The 17928-nt window shown below is 37.8% G+C and overlaps 1 protein-coding gene across 8 annotated transcripts in view; it reads right to left on the minus strand.

Moving 5' to 3' along the window:
• The window catches only part of LOC117402845 (dystrobrevin beta), a 143943-nt gene that overhangs the window by 121515 nt on the left and 4500 nt on the right, over window positions 1–17928 (minus strand). For 7 of the 8 annotated variants that reach the window (XM_059023715.1, XM_059023717.1, XM_059023718.1 and 4 more), the window contains exon 2: window positions 11183–11232. The exons of the other annotated variant lie outside the window; for it this stretch is intronic. The gene's annotated coding sequence lies outside the window, so the exon portion shown is untranslated. The remainder of the gene's footprint in view (window positions 1–11182; window positions 11233–17928) is intronic. 8 annotated transcript variants of the gene reach the window in all.

A 17928-nucleotide genomic window follows, 5' to 3' on the forward strand; every position in this document is an offset into this window, starting at 1 on the left:
AGTTAGACACAATCTCCCTTTCCTAAAACCTTGCTGACTGTCTCCCAGGATACTGTTACCATATAGGTAATTTTTTATTTTGGATCTTATTATAGTTTCCATAAGTTTCCATATAATAGAAGTCAGGCTTATTGGTCTGTAGTTACCTGGTTCGGTTTTGTCTCCCTTTTTGTGGATCGGTATTACATTTGCAATTCTCCAGTCTGTCGGTACAACCCGACTCAAGAGACTGTTTAGCGGTTTGTAAATAACTTCTTTCATTTCTTTGGGTACTATTGGGACGATCTCATCCGGCCCAGGGGATGTGTATTTTAAGAGCTCCAAGTTCCTTTAACACGCCTTGTCATGTCTTACTTTACAAGCTGCACGTGAGTGCAATACACGAAAACTCCCTAATAACGAATACAATTTAGACACTCCAAAACTATATATGACGAAGAGTTTAGACTTTTTTTTTTTACTTGATGTTCTCCATGTAAGCATTGTCTTCCTGCATCTGTATCCGAGTTTTTAAGGTCATATTTTGGGTTTGCAATGGGATCTATAAACTACGCTGCTGCGTCCTTTCCGTAATTATGTAACCTTTCCACAGACCACCTGAAAGGAGCCAGCGGACCACCAGATTGAGAACCAGCGGATCACAGATTGAGAACCAGTGCTCTAAACTCTACCTATCCCACACAGCACTGCTGTTACCGGTAAGCGTGTGCAACAACGTGCGCTTTAAATTGGTGTTCAGGACTCATTGTTAACTAAGGCTACGATTTTGTCACAGAGGTCACGGAAATTGTGAATTTGAATAAAGTCTGTGAAACACATTTGATTAAGTGCTTACTTTATTTCTATCAAAAATGCATTATGGGTCATTCCATCAATCAAAAAAACAGCCATTTTTCACTTGACCGCCTCTGATTTTGATAAACTGTTGCACATATTATTGTCTTTGGAAGAAATGGTTACACTGTGAATTGTAGGCCTGAGTGACCTCCCATTTATGAGATACAGGTCATCAAAGCTTGACCTGATTTGGACGCCCACCCTACCTTTACATGGTCATAACTTCCTCCATAATTGACATAGAAAGCTGGTGTTGGTGTTGTTTTAAATCTCTCAAATATGACTATTCATTACATCACAATTGATGTGAAATACAAGATAAAAAAAGTTGTATGAATCTGTGACCTTTGACCTCACCCAGGTCAAATCACATAACCTTGGATTTTTTTCAGTTTTTGATAGATTGTAGCCTAAACCTTTATCTACATTTCCTGCAAGTTTCATTTTGTGCCTGTCACTGGTTGAGGCACAGCAAAGAGCTGAATGCAGAGTGTCAGGTGAAGTCTTCTAAGTGAAGCAATTACACACCTAATACAATTAAACAAAAATATTTATTTGCAATCGAGTATACTCTCCTGTTATATTGAAGCTGCAGTGAACTGGTGCAGATGTAACAGCTATTAATATATTAATGAATTAACCAAGGTGTCCTATTTACACAATTGGCTAAAACAAACAAATACAGATGAATTAAATATAAATCAATACTAAATTGTGCATGTTTAATTTTGTCCCCACCAGTGGTACTTCTGTCAGCGCATGTTTGGTATTTTAAGTGATGCTTTTCCAGGAGCTGTAATTACCACTGTTCAAATCCAATGATTCACTGAGCCTGGAAAAGCAAATGTATTGTTAGAAGTGGTGGAAATGTAGATATTTCATTTTCAGGTCTCTGTCCTTATATTTCTGCTTGCAACACAATTTACCACTCACCTATGCTTAAGTTGCTCTTTTCCTTCGTAGCCACTCTGTCAAGGCTTTTGATGCTTTGGCATCTCCTTGTCTCTCAGGGTGTATGTCCTTCCTGTTGAAGTTTTTGGCTCCACTGATGTCAGCACATCCCCCCATGTCTACAATAAATTGATCTGGACAGGGTGGGAAACAGAATAATCATGCTGGTCCATTCGAGTGCAGGAAGTTTATTTCAGCCTCCCGTTTCTTCTGATCAGCAGACACCACCAGCCCGAGTCACCACTGACTGTCATACTGAGCAGTAACATATCCTTTAATTTGGTCAAATGGTAGGACATCCTTCTACTGTGATTGATTCTTCTCTTTGTTTTGTTGACTGAGAGAACTCTCATACAAGGACTTTTGCTTTGGAAACTGGTTGAAATAAGTGGAGATGCCGTGTGCCAGGCACAGTTCTTACCTTGAGGAAATGTTTCTCCAGAAAATCTTCCTCAGCTTGCCACTGTGTTATTGTGAAGTATTCTACTTCAAGAGCAGGAATGTTGTCTTTTGCAAACCTGTGAAATTGGTATGAATGCTGCAAACTGACTTTTGTTGCCATTCGTTGAATGGTTCCTCCTACACCATCACAGGGTCTTGCCATGAGATGTTACAAAGAAGTTCCACTCTGCTTCCATGCCAAAATCTTCCAAGTGCTAGCATATGTTGAGGACATTTTTACAGTTCTTATATTGCCCTGCACACCCGTCAGATTTTTCTCAGGCACCTCCCAAATTTTTTCTCCAAGAACCTCAAAAGATGCTCCTGAGATAAACAGCGACTGTGTCATGTCATGCATTCTTATATTGCAACATATGACATGTGCTGAGAATTCCCATCTTTGGCTCGCCAATAGCAAAACAAAAGAATGTATGGTTGCCTAAGAGTTGTTCCAATGGTGCGATTGTGCTTCATCTTGCATGACAAAAGTGACGTTTTCTGCAAAATCACCAACAACTAGGAATTCATTTTCTTGAAGGAGTTCATCCCTCAGCTGTTGATAACATGCAGACACTATGATTTCTTTGTGATGAAATCATGTCGACGAAGACGTTGGAGATGGCTTGTGAAAGTCAGTTGTAATCCACTTCCGATACTCAACTACGTCCATCAGGCTATCTTGAAAGAGCATTTGTAGATGACTCTTGAAATCTTCAAGTGATGGACAATGTTCACACTTTCCTAACTGGCAATCAACGTTAGGTGAGGAAAACATGAGATAAGATAAGCAATGCTGATAGTGTTTCAAAAGCACTTCTGTACTAGCACTCAGTTGTGGAAGCTTAGAACAAATGAACATCAGCTTTACATTCTGGTGTGTGGTGCAGACACACAGAGCATGTGTACCGCTACTGCCTGCCAATACACACTCCTTTGGTTTCAGCTCTGCAAACCTGGAGAAGCCAATCTTAATGTCAGGATGCTGTAATTTGAAGAAACGACAGGCCTCTGAAAGATTATAGAGAACAAGACGTTTTTGTTGGTGCTCCCTCCTTCCCGACTCGTTATTGAAAACAGAAACAAAATATCTTTCTTTCCAGCCTAACATCTTCCCTCTTGCAGAACAATTTTACTATTTGAGCAATCTCCTCTGTTAGCGTCCTCCCCCCAATATTTGGATTTGGATCCGACAGGCATCCCTTCTCTTCCGGTAAAGCATTGGCTGTCCTGGACACGTGATAGGTCACACCAAACTCAGCAGCAATCCTCTGTATAGACCAACACATTGGGACAGCTGTCAAAATATGAACTTGCTGACTTCGACTGATATTTGAATTACATTTTTCCTTCAGCTGGGCCATCATCTCTTGATATGCCTGAGCCTGCTCCTTGATTGTTTCACGGTCTTCCACTTCTTCCACATTGCTTCTCCAACCTTCTTTACCTTCTGGGCTGCATATACCTTTTGTGACAATTTCCTTCTCTTCAGTGGAGATTCTTGTATTGCCTCCAAGGCCTTGTTTATTTGTTTATGAGGGCTGGATTCTCTGGAACTAGACTCCTTTGGGTCACTTTGTCTTGGTCAGGAGGATGATGGGCTAGCAACTTCATACAAGGGTAACAAATTCTGGCCATACACAAAGTTTAGCTTCTGGTGGTCCTTGATCTGCTGCTTTTTTAAGGTGCGACCTTTAGTGCGGCACACTCCCCGATGCTTTGCAAATGGGTCACAGCATGCTTTGATGTATTTAACCCTATCCTGCCTAGCGCTTGTAGTTTGGTAACCGTAAATCAGAAAGGCATTAAGTAGACCATTCCAATGAAATAATATGTTAGGTTGTGGGATGTGTTATATTTTTTCACATATAAGCCACACCTCCCAAAAAATATAAAAAATGGTATAATAAATAATATTTGTAAAACATACAAATGTACTATTGTTTCTAAACTATGTAGAAAAAATTGAGTAAATAGGAGCTGCGCAATTTTACAAGGATTTCAAATCAGAAATCAGAATTAAAATTGGTTGTTTAGTTTCAGAGCTATACAGGGTTTTGCAATGGGTGTATTTTACAAAAAAAGATAAGAAATGGCGAATGCAGGTCAGCTGTGAATTGAAACTGGAAACGTAATATTATCTTGTTTTGTGATAAAAGAAAATGATGTATGTGTATAAAGGTAGCAACATATATCTATCACACAAGATGCAGAGTGTTTTTTTTATTTTTATTATTATTATTCAAAAAGAAAAAAACTTGTGAATACAGTATGCTACTGTATTGGTAAAAAAAGACAAAACAAATGACAAAAAATAAAACATACTACCAATAAAAAATAAATAAATGATAATAAAAGTAATAAATACATCTAAATAATTATCCATCGTTTTACACACACGGAAACGAAAAAACATCGGGAAAGTACACTAATAATAACTAAAAAATTGAAGTTACACCTAAGTTATTTAGGCATCAGATGCGTGCAACTCGTTTACATTAGTTCCACCTCTGTCCAGAGAAACATTTTCAAAACAGGACAGGAAATAAAATAAACACAAATATAATTACAATAACAGTAAAAGAATAAAATAAAAAGGGGGATCTACAATAACTTAGCTTTTTGTCTCAATCGCCGTCTCCTGCCCTGCACGCAATCAAACACATACACACAGCATTCCGGAAGTATTTTTAAAAAAAAAGCTTTTATAAAAGTTATTTATTTATTTATTTATTTATTTATTTAATAAAACCTCAAAAATTAAAAAAAAAAAAATTGTTCCCAATTCTTAGCTTTTGGATAAGTTATAGATCAGCGCTTTAGGCATGTAGAAGAGGAAATACAGGCATTTCAAATGTGTGAGTACCCCATTGAACTGTAACGGCGGACAAAAGTTAATTATCCTTGTAGTTAAAAGATTACATGTCCTACCCACCCTAGCCCTAAACCAATTACATGGATGCATTCACCATAGTTATGGCTGTGACTCAGTGAAAAGAATGCTTGTTTGACGGCCGAGATATGATGCATTTTGTAATCGACATCACAGTATCAAAAATAGAGCACGTCGGCAGCAAAGGGTTAATGCCAAGAAAGTCACAGGAAGTACTTGCCACTTATGCAACAAATTGTCTTCAATATCAAATAGATTGCAAAACTGCAAGAATTGTAGCTACAAACATTCAACGTGAAGAATGTTAAACTGAGAAGTATATCAATGTTTTTTGTTAGAGTACCAGGTTTAAGGACAAACCTTAGTTGAGTTATTGTTGGGTTTCTTGTTTTTCACTTTTAAATGGCACATTTTGTATTGATCTGTATTTAATTCACTTGTGCTACACTTTAGTCATGTGTGTTAATAGGCCAAATTGGTTAATTAATTAAATCTGTTACAGCTGCACCAGTTCACTGCAGCGTCAATTTAACAGGTGAGTATACTCGATTACAACTAAATATTTTTGTTTAATTGTATTAGGTGTGTAATCGGTTCACTTAGAAAAAGATTCACCTGACACTGCATTCAACTCCGTGCTGTGCCTCAACCAACAGCAGGCACAAAATGATGCAGGAAATGTAGATAAGGGTCTAGGCTACAATCTATCAAACAATGACAAAAATCCAAGGTTACACGATTTGACCTGGGTGAGGTCAAGGGCCACAGAATCATACAACCTTACCTTACAATTCACAGAACCTTCCATAGAATGAGAAGACAGTGCTATTCCAGAGTTTTAAAACAACACCAAAACTACCTTTCTGTGTCAGTTATGGAGGAAGTTATAACCATGGAAAGGTTGAGTGGGGGGTCCAAAAATGGGTCAACTTTGATGCACTAGCTCATGAACAAGATGTCACTCATGCCTAAAATTTACACTGTAACCACTTCTCCAAAAAGCAGACATTTTTTATCGAAATCAAAGGAAGTCGAGGTTTTTGGTGATTGATTTCATATGGAATGACCTTTATGTCATGAACTGAAAATACAAGTCTACGAGTATCTATAATTGTTTGGTTGTGTATGCATGCAGCAATTACGTGTAGCTATGTAGGTCAGCGAATGAGATTTGTAGCTTAGCAAGAATGTAAATGGGCGACAGCTAAAATACAAAAAAATAGTGACTGCGCTGTTTTCTGTAAAGACAGCAGTGGCTTTCTTTACAACATGCGGTTTCAGAATCGTGGAAAACTCTAAAGCCTGATTCATACTTGTGTTGCAGATGAATGCGACATGTCCAGCACAGACAGCTATAAAAGCTGTGCAGCTTCACTATTTGTTGTACGAAGGACGCATCGTGTCGCAGCCCTTTTGACTGCGCAGTGATCCAAACTGTTGTTCATACTTTAAAATACAGACTGCATTCGCGAAATTGGATAAATTGACATTTGAGTAAATGTGCTGAGTTTGTACCCATTATACAAGAGGTTTAAAAAAAATCAAACGCGACGTCGTTGATACATCCGTCCTCTCAACCAACAGAGAACCCTAAAGGGAAAACGGCATACATTAGAGACACGGGTATGTGACAGTGAGATATTTAAGGTATTTCAGAATGAAAGGTGAAAGGGTTTAAAAAAAAGACACACGTCACCAGATTGTAGATGACGTAATTCTGACTTGTCATACAGCGTCCGAGACCCTGGACTGCGATCAGAAATGATGTCTGAAGTATATACTGCAAGTACTTGTACTCTAAAGTAACATTTAAACTTGTCAAAAGTAGTAGTCTTTATATTATTGGTTTTGGTGTACTATTTAACCACCCAGCTGCTTATTTGGCGATTTCCATGTGGAGCACATGCAAGACCAAATTTGTCACTTCAGTGAGAATAGCGTACAGTATATGTGCATCTACAAAGTTGAACATGTCTTCAACATGCTTCAATGAAAAAATGAGAAAACTTTATTGTAAAAGTGTATGCAGTTTTGTTTTTCACTGGCAGATGGCAGCAGTCCCTAATGTGCTTGACAGACCGGGTCATCTGTATACACACAGCTGAGAGTGAAAAATGTAGGGCTGTGTCCGAAGGTTCGAAGGTTCGTTCGCTAGCCGGGGATTCGAAGATTGTTTTAAACTTTCGAAGGTTCGTCAGTCAAGTTCACGCACTGCATGTTTTTTTTTTTCTTTCCTATTAACAGAAACTGTTTGACAATGTGTGAATACTATAAAAATCACACATTAAATGTCACTCACATGCAAAATTCGATCTTTTGATTTGTATGCATATTAAGTAAACAAAAGTGAATAAAATCCACTATCAAATCGTTATACATTACGTACAACTGGAGCAGGGTACAGTATCCAAAGCAGTGGGCTCGTACCTCTAGTGGCTGTATTGCTTCAGTAAAATATGTACTGAATAACTAGTGTACACGACGGTGTAAGAGAAGTGCTATGGTGTAATATGGTATAATATGTTTGAATTATACAAAATATACAAAATATAAGCTAACACCAATAATTTTAATTTTGAAAACTGAGCACCGTCCGCCCCTCCCCGCTCCAGCTTGTGTTATCCAGAGGCAAACTTTTAATTTCTTCATTTGCCATCTTGACAGAAAAGTGTATAGCGTAAGCTGTATTTAAAGATATGTCTCGAAACCCCTCTGCTGTTTAGGATTTTTTTGTTAAATACCCAGACAACCAAAAAAAAAGTTGAATGCAAACTGTGCAAGCTACTCATATCATGGAGGTATAACCAATCTCTGGGGTCACTTGACAAGCGTAAATTCATATTATTAGTAGGATTATTAATATTTTTAGTAGTAGTAAAATGTGACTGATATCCGTCTTGGAATGGTGACTGTTAAATAAAGCTTTGTCCGCAGCAGTTGGTGCTGGTGCAATGCAAGCTCACTGTATAGATCGCAAGCAGGCTCTATTACGGGTAAATAAAATGCGTATTTATTTTTTTTTATTTAAATTATAAAAACATGATTACTGTTCTATGGAACGTATTTTTAAACTACATGTGAATGTTTTATATAGATTTCCTGTAAAATAATAGGATTTTCAATCAAATATAAACAAGTAGCAATGGCGACATCACCAATAAATTATGCAATTGAGTACCATCGAAGGTTTGAACCTTCCTTCAGTAATGTGTTCCAAACCTTCGAAGGTCAAAATGTACCCTTTGTTGCAGCCCTAGAAAAATTGATGCCTGTGTATCTACAGAGAATAAAACCAGGTTGTAAGGAAGCCTTGTCAGGTTTGGTACTAGTCAAAATGACCTACTTATTTATTGTACCTACACTTAACAGATAATTCATATAACAGTGCTATACACTGGTGCCTGAAACTGGGTAAGATACTGTGTATAATGTGTACTGCTTGTGTTGCTTCCAATGGTGGCCACACACGCTACTAGCCTGTGACTTTCACAGTATCCCTCGTCCAAATATTTATCCAAATATAAGTAACTAGCTGAAGTACCTGGCGTTGCCCGGGGAAATTCAATATCTCATGCATGACAAATTGGGGAACGGTAGCCTTATGGTTTCCTATAAGTTACCGATCTTGGATATCGCACAATGCGCTCTGACCCCTTTCCCTTTAACTATGTTTTTTTTTTTTTTTTGCCACTGTAACAGGGGAGATCTGTGCTGACTATCTGGAGTATCCGTGGTTCTGCAGGAAGAGGGCAGCAGTCTCGTAAGATCCGTTGGTCATTCATGGCGATGACAGGGAGAGGTGGGGAAGAGGGTGTGTTTGCTTTCCCTCTCTCTGAGTGGCTGAGAGTCAGGCCTTGGGGAATTGCTCGGCCCATAAGAACTGCGCTTGGTTGTGCATTCAGGTGGCCGGTGAGAGGATACCCAGTGACGCTGGCGGAAGTCATCAGTATAAACAAAAAACAGGCAAGCACGGCCGAGTGAGACAGCCTGCCTTAAAAGAAACTAAAAAGTAGAAGAAATAATTACGTACCCGAGGGGAGGTGTTTAGTTGTATGGGGAACTCTGGCCACCCCAGAGTATAGAAATGAACTGAGTATAGGTCGGAGGCCCATACTGACTGAACAAACCTTTTTCTTTACATATTAAGATAAGTTTATTTTGATGCTCAAATATAAGCGATGTTTTTTTTGATGCTCAGTATATGTCCGCTGGCTCTGTTTTTGCTCTCCATATTCAGATCTACTTACACATGTGAAGCGGCTTATTCCACAATGAATGCAATATTTAAAACAGATGCACGAAACAGGCTGACACAAGAATCTTTGAAGGACTGCCTATGTATCGCCTACCACACCTGGTGTTCTAAAGCTGACTGCAGAACAAAGTGCCATTTTTCTCATTAAATTTGTCATAAAGCAATGAAGCACTTAAAAAAAAAAAAAAAAAGTCTGCTACTTGTGAATTTTGTTTGAGGTTATCAGCGTTCCTGTCTATCATATGAGGATTTCCAGTACCATAGCGAAGCATAAATGTATCATCACAATCAGCAAGTACTGTACTTTGGAATCGATATGGCAAAACACTTAATTTTCTGCTTCGCAAGAAACATATGAAGGTCATACAGAGAATCCCCCACGACAGCCCCCTTTCGGCAATATTAAAATGAAGTTCCGCTCTCGCTTAGCCCTGCCAGGAGGCATCCACGGGCCAGACGACACCTGTCTGCGGGCCGGATTTGGCCCCTGGGCCGCCATTTGCCAACCACTGTCATACAGCATCAGTGGTGATTTTATTATTGATGATCTAAAGTGTCCCAGTCGCTGCACTTGAATAAGCAGGTTGTATTGTACTGGTCTTCAAGAGCGAGGCATGTCGCTAAACTTCAAGTGTTGATATTGGTTTGCACCAGTTACTGTACCCAGTTGTTTGATAGGTTATGTTTTAAAGGACGGCATTGTTTATGCTAGAAATATATTTTACAGTTGAAATGTTGTTACATTGAAAAGGCTGTAGAGCTGACAATACAGTTTATCAATACAACGTTAACCTTTGTTGTTAGAAAATGTTTTCCTGCTCATTCATTGTATGTAAATTTAACGCAACGCAAGATGCTATTTATTAAAGTTTGTTTCTTGTAAAATAGAATGTGCTGGAAGTAGCAGAGGTGGTACACCGAATGTTCTACACAGTATTACAAACTACTGTAAGTATTTCTGTGCACAAATTTAAATCTATCCTTCCAGATAGAACTCTTTCCTATGAATTCTAAAACTGAGCAAAACCAGTCTAAAAGCACAAATAAAAGCACTTGTGAATAAAGACATTGTACCATAGGTATTCGGCTTATAAAATAGTATTGCGTATTATTACCATGGTGAGGAAAAACTGAATTTCTCAACACACATTCCATATTAAATGTGCCTAATACAAGTGTTGCTAAACCAACCCCTGGATTAAATTTAAATAAAGTACTGCATAATAAAAATAAACCTTGAAGAAGTTAACTAATTGTTCTGCAGTGTTAGGACAGAGGTTGCCACGATTGTAATGAATATCCATACTGCATTAACCGCTTTAAACTGAATTCCATCTACATAACAAAGCCTTTTTGAAATTGTCATCTTACATTTATTCTTGAGGAACAAAATAACCTTGAACAAAGTTTTTTTATTTTTGTACTTTTTGTGGCTGTCAAAAGGATATTTAATTAAATTTGGGCAAGTGCAGCTGAAGATATAGCCATTGTTAGCCCAACCAATCAGAGGTCAGAACTGTGGTAGCTACAGCAACAGCTTCATCTATCAAAGTTTTAAACATGTGCATATAGATAAAATAAGGTCTACAAATGACGTACAGAAGCCCAAACCACCAGAGCACTCAACTGCTGCATTAGACATAGAATAAGAATGCTGACGCATTGTTTTTCCAGGACCAGAACGCAATTTGCATTGCATTTGTAAGAAGGTGTAGCAACACACAATCACATCCTGTTTCACGAACAGTGGAATACAAACACCCAAAACATTTGCTAAAGCATGAATCATTTTTTTAAGCAATCTGTACCTCTTTGTTGCAGAAGGATCAAGGCAAGCAATAGATAGGATGATGAGTCACTGAAAAGAAAATAAAGAAATGTCTTTAATCTTGGGTCAGCATATTGCAGATTTATCATCAATGTATTACTGCCTGTTAAGAAATCACTAACAAATACACAGAGAAAACAAGAGATTGTTGCTTTTTTGTATTTTAAAAGATGGGTGTGTTAAACTAGTCAAATTGTGCTGCATATGATATGTTCATATATGCAAGGTTCATAAATAATAATGATTTAAAATGGTGTGCCATCCAACTCCACAGTGTACATGAACAGTGCACAAAATGACATGAAAACAGACTACAGTGCATTGTGAATACCCTGCTAAAGAAACTACTGTACTTTGCAAACCAAAGGCCCTCCAATCAAGCAGAAAAGTTTGCATAATCTCATTTGCCTGTTAAAACATGTTGACCTTGTGTAAGTATCTGAAACCTATGTAGATGTACATGTTTTTTTTTGTCTTTTTTTTTGCTGATGCTGTATTCAGGCCATTACGCTGTGTTTCCAGTTTGCGTTGCCAAAAAATAATAATAATCCTGTGAAACATTATTTTCCATTTATTCTTGCAAGCACACGTGTGATCAAGTTTAAGTTACGTCTTTTAATGGAGCAACAACAATATATATCAGAACGACAACAAAAGCAAAACTCATAATCACATGATCACAGTAAAGTTTATTAGAATATTTAAAATGTGAGATGATTCACGTTATTAGTATAGCTTTTTTTCAGTAATCAATAAGTAGCCTATATTATTTTAACTACGAATAATACGACTGAAAAAAAAGTCGTGAATTTAAAAAATGTTTAGAAAACCTATGCTATTTTTGAAAGAAGAATACAAGCAGCACTAATTATATCCACATAATCGTAGGCGATTCTTAATGTTTTGAAAGGTAAAAACAGGTTTCTCAGTCGGACAGAAACGATAACACTATGGCACAAATCTAGCTTCCCCTCTGTGGAATGGCGCCCATGCGTTTCTTTCACTGCCCCTGCTCCCCCCGCCCTGCATGTCCATTTGTTTCTCTCCGAAACTGCTTTGCACTGCAAAAACTAAAGGAGTTTTTAACAACACATTTGTTCTGCACTACTATGGAGTCAGTCAGATTGTTTTATTATCATAATTATTTTTGTTATTATAATTGGTTTGTGCATTCATAAACTGCCTTACTTCACTTTAGGTCGTGGAACATACTCTTAGTTCTTAGAGCCAAATCCAGTAAATCTTACGTATTAACATTAATTTGATCATCTGACATTGAAAAACGATTAAGATTGTCTAGTTTTTGGGTTTTTTTTTTATAGCATATTTTATTTAGTAAAGATAGTGCTCCTGGTGTGAGGCCTCTCTTCTCGGAGCGAGTACCTGTTGCTTTATTAACGATAATTTGCGTTTTTGTTTGTATTTTGTAAAACATTTTGTGCAGGGCACTGTGGTGCTGAAGGAGCGAAGTCACCCTGCGGTGACAGGATTGTTGGTATCCCAGTGGTGGCGCATGGTATTGCACCTGCAATGGTTTTTGTTTTGTGCTGCAAAACAAATAAAACCTGGACACTTTGTGCCGGCATGTCAACCACAATCTCTCACAGACAACTCCCACAAAATACAGCTATCTTCACTAAAAGTATAGGGGGAAAAATACCATTAAGAAAAATCTCATTCACCTTTTCCATAATGTGTGCATGTTTCATATAGGAAAATGGGGGCCCTACAAAATTATGGCAATACATATTAGGTGAAACATACTGGAATTATGTTGTTATTCATCAGCTTTGTGTACTTTAACAACGCAAGAACAATGACTGGACTTGGACTGCTTTGTCCCAACAACAAAAGAGAGGGAAGAATGTGCTAAACACATCATGCAGTGCACAACGTCAAATTCACTGGGAAGAGCAGCACACAGTTTTGCTAATTCCTGACAGACTGGTTTAAGGAATGGTACTAGTTCTGTCTGCACAGATTATGAAAATATTAACAAATTAATGCAAAAGTCACTATTGTTCAATTAAACTGATGCACCGATGCAGAACTACTCATGTTCATAATCTATGGAATCAATATAGTTCAATGGCTTTCATTTCTCAGCTGTCAGGATCAGGGTTCAGGACAGTGTTCAATTGCTATAATCTGAATGTCATCAAATCCCTCCATCATATTCTTTGGCTGAAAAAGATTACTTTCAACAACAACCAAGTGTAGAAGTCAGAAATAGAAAAGATCAGACTGCACCAGCTTGTCTCTTTTTACTGTCCAAAAGCATCTTAAATATAGATTTAAGAGTACTAAACTGATAAGGTGCAGGCCAAGGTCTTAAGATATTCTGGGTAAGAATGCTACTGTTGTTTCTACTGCAGCTCTGTAAGTGAAAAGGCTATATTATATACCACTACCTTCAAGCTGTACATACAGACGTGCTCAAATTTGTTGGTACCCCTCCACAAAAAACGAAGAATGCTCAATTTTCTCTGAAATAACTTGAAACTGACAAAAGTAATTGGCATCCACCATTGTTTATTCCATATTTAACAGAAATCAGACTTTGCTTTTGATTTTTTATTCAACATAATATTGTAAATAAGAAAACAAATGAAAATGGCATGGACAAAAATGATGGGACCGCTAACCTAATATTTTGTTGCACAACCTTTAGAGGCAATCACTGCAATCAAACGTTTTCTGTAGCTCTCAATGAGACTTCTGCACCTGTTAACAGGTAGTTTGGCCCACTCTTCCTGAGCAAACTGCTCCAGCTGTCTCAGGTTTGATGGGTGCCTTCTCCAGACTGCAAGTTTCAGCTCTTTCCATAGATGTTCGATAGGATTCAGATCAGGACTCATAGAAGGCCACTTCAGAATAGTCCAATGTTTTGTTCTTATCCATTCTTGGGTGCTTTTAGCTGTGTGTTTTGGATCATTATCCTGTTGGAGGACCCATGACCTGCGACTGAGACAGAGCTTTCTGACACTGGGCAGTACGTTTCGCTCCAAAATGCCTTGATAGTCTTGAGATTTCATTGTGCCCTGCACAGATTCAAGGCACCCTGTGCCAGGTGCAGCAAAGCAGCCCCAAAACATAACCGAGCCTCCTCCATGTTTCACTGTAGGTATGGTGTTCTTTTCTTTGAAAGCTTCATTTTTTCGTCTGTGAACATAGAGCTGATGTGACTTGCCAAAAAGCTGCAGTTTTGACTCATCTGTCCAAAGGACATTCTCCCAGAAGGATTGTGGCTTGTCACTATGCATTTTAGCAAATTCCAGTCTGGCGTTTTTAAGTTTTTCTGTCAAAAGTGGAGTCCTCCTGGGTCTTCTTCCATGGAGCCCACTTTCGCTCAAAAAGCGACGGATGGTGCGATCAGAAACTGACGTACCTTCACCTTGGAGTTCAGCTTGTATCTCTTTGGCAGTTATCCTTGGTTCTTTTTCTACCATTCGCACTATCCTTCTGTTCAATCTGGGGTCGATTTTCCTCTTGCGGCCGCGCCCAGGGAGGTTGGCTACAGTTCCATGGACATTAAACTTCTTAATAATATTTGCAACTGTTGTCACAGGAACATCAAGCTGCTTGGAGATGGTCTTGTAGCCTTTACCTTTACCATGCTTGTCTATTATTTTCTTTCTGATCTCCTCAGAGAACTCTCTCCTTTGCTTTCTCTGGTCCATGTTCAGTGTGGTGCACACAATGATACCAAACAGCACAGTGACTACTTTTCTCCATTTAAATAGGCTGAATGACTGATTACAAGATTGGAAACATGTGTGATACTAATTAAAGAAACTAATTAGTTTGAAATATCACTATAATCCAATTATTTATTATCTTTTCTAAGGGGTACCAACAAATGTGTCCAGGCCATTTTAGAATATCTTTGTAGAATAAGCAATAATTCATCTCTTTTCACAGCTTCTTTGCTTTATTCTATGACATACCAAAGGCATGCAAGTATACATGATAAAATAGCTTTTAATTTCATCACTTTTCAGGAGGAATAAAGCATTATTTCAATGAGCTGTAAGGGTACCAACAAATTTGAGCACGTCTGTATAAGACAGGACAGCTGGATTTCCATAATTTCATCATTACTTTAGATCTCATATTCAGCACTGTGATTCTGCCAGAGCCCTGATTTATCCAAGAGTCAGGGTCACCTTAATTTAACATAAGAACAGAAAAATATTTACAAACATCGGCCCATCTAGGTTCGTCTGGTCTTAAAGGAATCTGCCTCAACAATATGACTAGATGGCCCACTGCATACCCTCACCACGCTCTGTGTGAAGGAGTGTCTCCTTCCCTCTGTCCTAAGTCTATCTGCACTTCATTTCCAACTGTGTCTTCTGATCCTGGTGCTTTTGACAACTTATATCCAGACAGAGATTTGCCTGCGTTACTCCTTTTTTTCAAACAACCAATAGTTTCCAGCTTTGTTGCAACATGAAATTATTTTCGTTTTGGATGCATAGTTACACAGCGCACGCCAAATACAAGGCTTATTGCTGCCACCTACAGGACTGGAGTGTACCTTAATCAATGCTGTTATATTGCAGAACAGTTTTTTTAAACAAGCAAGTATTTTACGTCATTGTGTAATAGATTACCACGAATATGCATGTCTGCTTCCTTTTCCATTCTGTGCGCCTAGTGAACGCAAGACAAAATATTTTTCTGTCCAATTGATCTATTTTGCGTCTAGGATGCAAAATTTTGCGTTAACGCGACCTCTGTGTTTGTGTGTGTGTGTGTGAGATATATATATATATATATATATATATATATATAATTTCTGCTGAAAACACGTTCCAGTGTATTCAAAGGTCATTGCCACCAACTATAAAATTTAAATAAAACAGGTAAGAAAGCACAACACTTGTGTAAAAGACACCATTTTCTTTATTTCTTAGACATAAAAAGAGAACTCTGGCATTTTGGCCAGCTTCAAAAAGCATCAGAAACAAACAAACAAACAAAAAAAACGCCCCAGTGCACCTTAAATCAGAACATAAGACATTTTACTAGGGACAGGAGGCCATTCGGCCCATCATGTTTGTTTGGTTGTTAAAAATCGTGCAAAGAAATTGGACAAACGACAACTATTCTGGCTACTATAATAAAGTGCAAGTGCTTTTTATTGCTTTCATGCTGAACCTGCAGCCGCCTGCATTGGCAGATCTTTGCAGTGTGACTTGGAAGCTTCTACAGGTACTGTGCTTTCCTCTGCAGGTGAAGCATCACATTGATCTTGTTATCTGTAGGGAAACTGATATGATAGCAATGAAGTCTGTATTCATCCTGGTCTGTCCACCGCTCATGCATACATTTCAAAACACAGGAGTTTCACAGCTATCACATTACATTCACATAAAATACAAATTAACACAAAATCCAAAGAATATAAAAACACTGCTGACATTTTTGACATGCAGTAGAGTTTTAATGACACGTCAGCAAATTATATTTTTGCATTTTCTAGCAAATGCACTGTAATGACGAAATAAACAAGCATCAATGAACTCCCTTTTGATCAGCTTCTAGCATGTTCCTGTTATGTGTTATCTTTGCTGTGACTTTATCAGTAATATGCACTGGTATTCACTTACCTAAACTAAAAGAACGGAAGAAACTCCAGTAAAAGTAAACTTCAGCAAAGAGGTGGTGATCTGAAAGATGTTTCAATAAATTGGTGGCATTTCCTCCTTTGTTTTTTACTTCTTTAAAACACTTAAGACATTTTGGCTGTCCGCGTTCAACCAGATTGCCGTTGTCATCTGACTGAAATCCAAAATAGTTCCACATCAAGCTTCTTGCCAGCAATAGCCATGACTGCTGCAGTAATTTAATTTTCCCAGAGCGCGCAGGGTAGTTGGTCACTTCCGCTAGGCGGAAACGAGTAAGCTTAGTTCATATTGTTTAAAGCACACAATTACAGAATTTTGCTTTAAAAGCTAAAAAAACCCAAAAAAAACACGGTATCGAAAAAACGTGATACTTTTTAGGTATCGTAGGATTTCAGTTCATGATATACCGTAGGTATCGATATACCGCGGAACACTAATTACATTACTGTATATTTAGGACATGTTACTGTATCCTTGCAAATTGGTTTACTTACTGTTTTTATATATAAATTACCTGTCAGATTGATCGCTTATCGCTAGTTACTTAGGTAGATGATTTACTTTATAAAGCAATGTTCTATGTCAGTCTTTTTTTTTTTGTCAGCCATTTTATGTCTGCACGTGTTTGTATTTTTATTTGTAATTTACCATCTGAAGGGTAAATTTTTTTAACCTGATTTTAAGTATTAATCCTTGTAGAACAGAAATCTCAGGTACAAGGTTGCTGTTTATTAATCAAGTTATAATGTTTGAGCAATAGATATTTGATTTGCAGCTTATTTGTAGTTTGTTGTCGTTTTGTTTTACTAAGAAGCAAATAACGCTACCCCAGACCCCAGTGCAGGTGGATCAGGGAGACAGGCTGATTTTTTATATTTTATGTATTTATTTATTTACTATTTGATTTATTTATTTTGTTATACTTATTTGACCCTGAGGGCAAAACTAATTCTGTTTATGGTCTTATTATTGAAAAACTCTTTATTTCTCCTCAAATTTGGACTTTTACATTAACACTGCCCGTTGGTGTCATTACATTTTGTAGCACCACAATTTGGGACCTGAAACACCGGGTTTGTAGGAGGATAAATTG

Source organism: Acipenser ruthenus, chromosome 5 (genome assembly GCF_902713425.1).
Source record: "Acipenser ruthenus chromosome 5, fAciRut3.2 maternal haplotype, whole genome shotgun sequence".
Lineage (NCBI taxonomy): Eukaryota > Metazoa > Chordata > Actinopteri > Acipenseriformes > Acipenseridae > Acipenser > Acipenser ruthenus.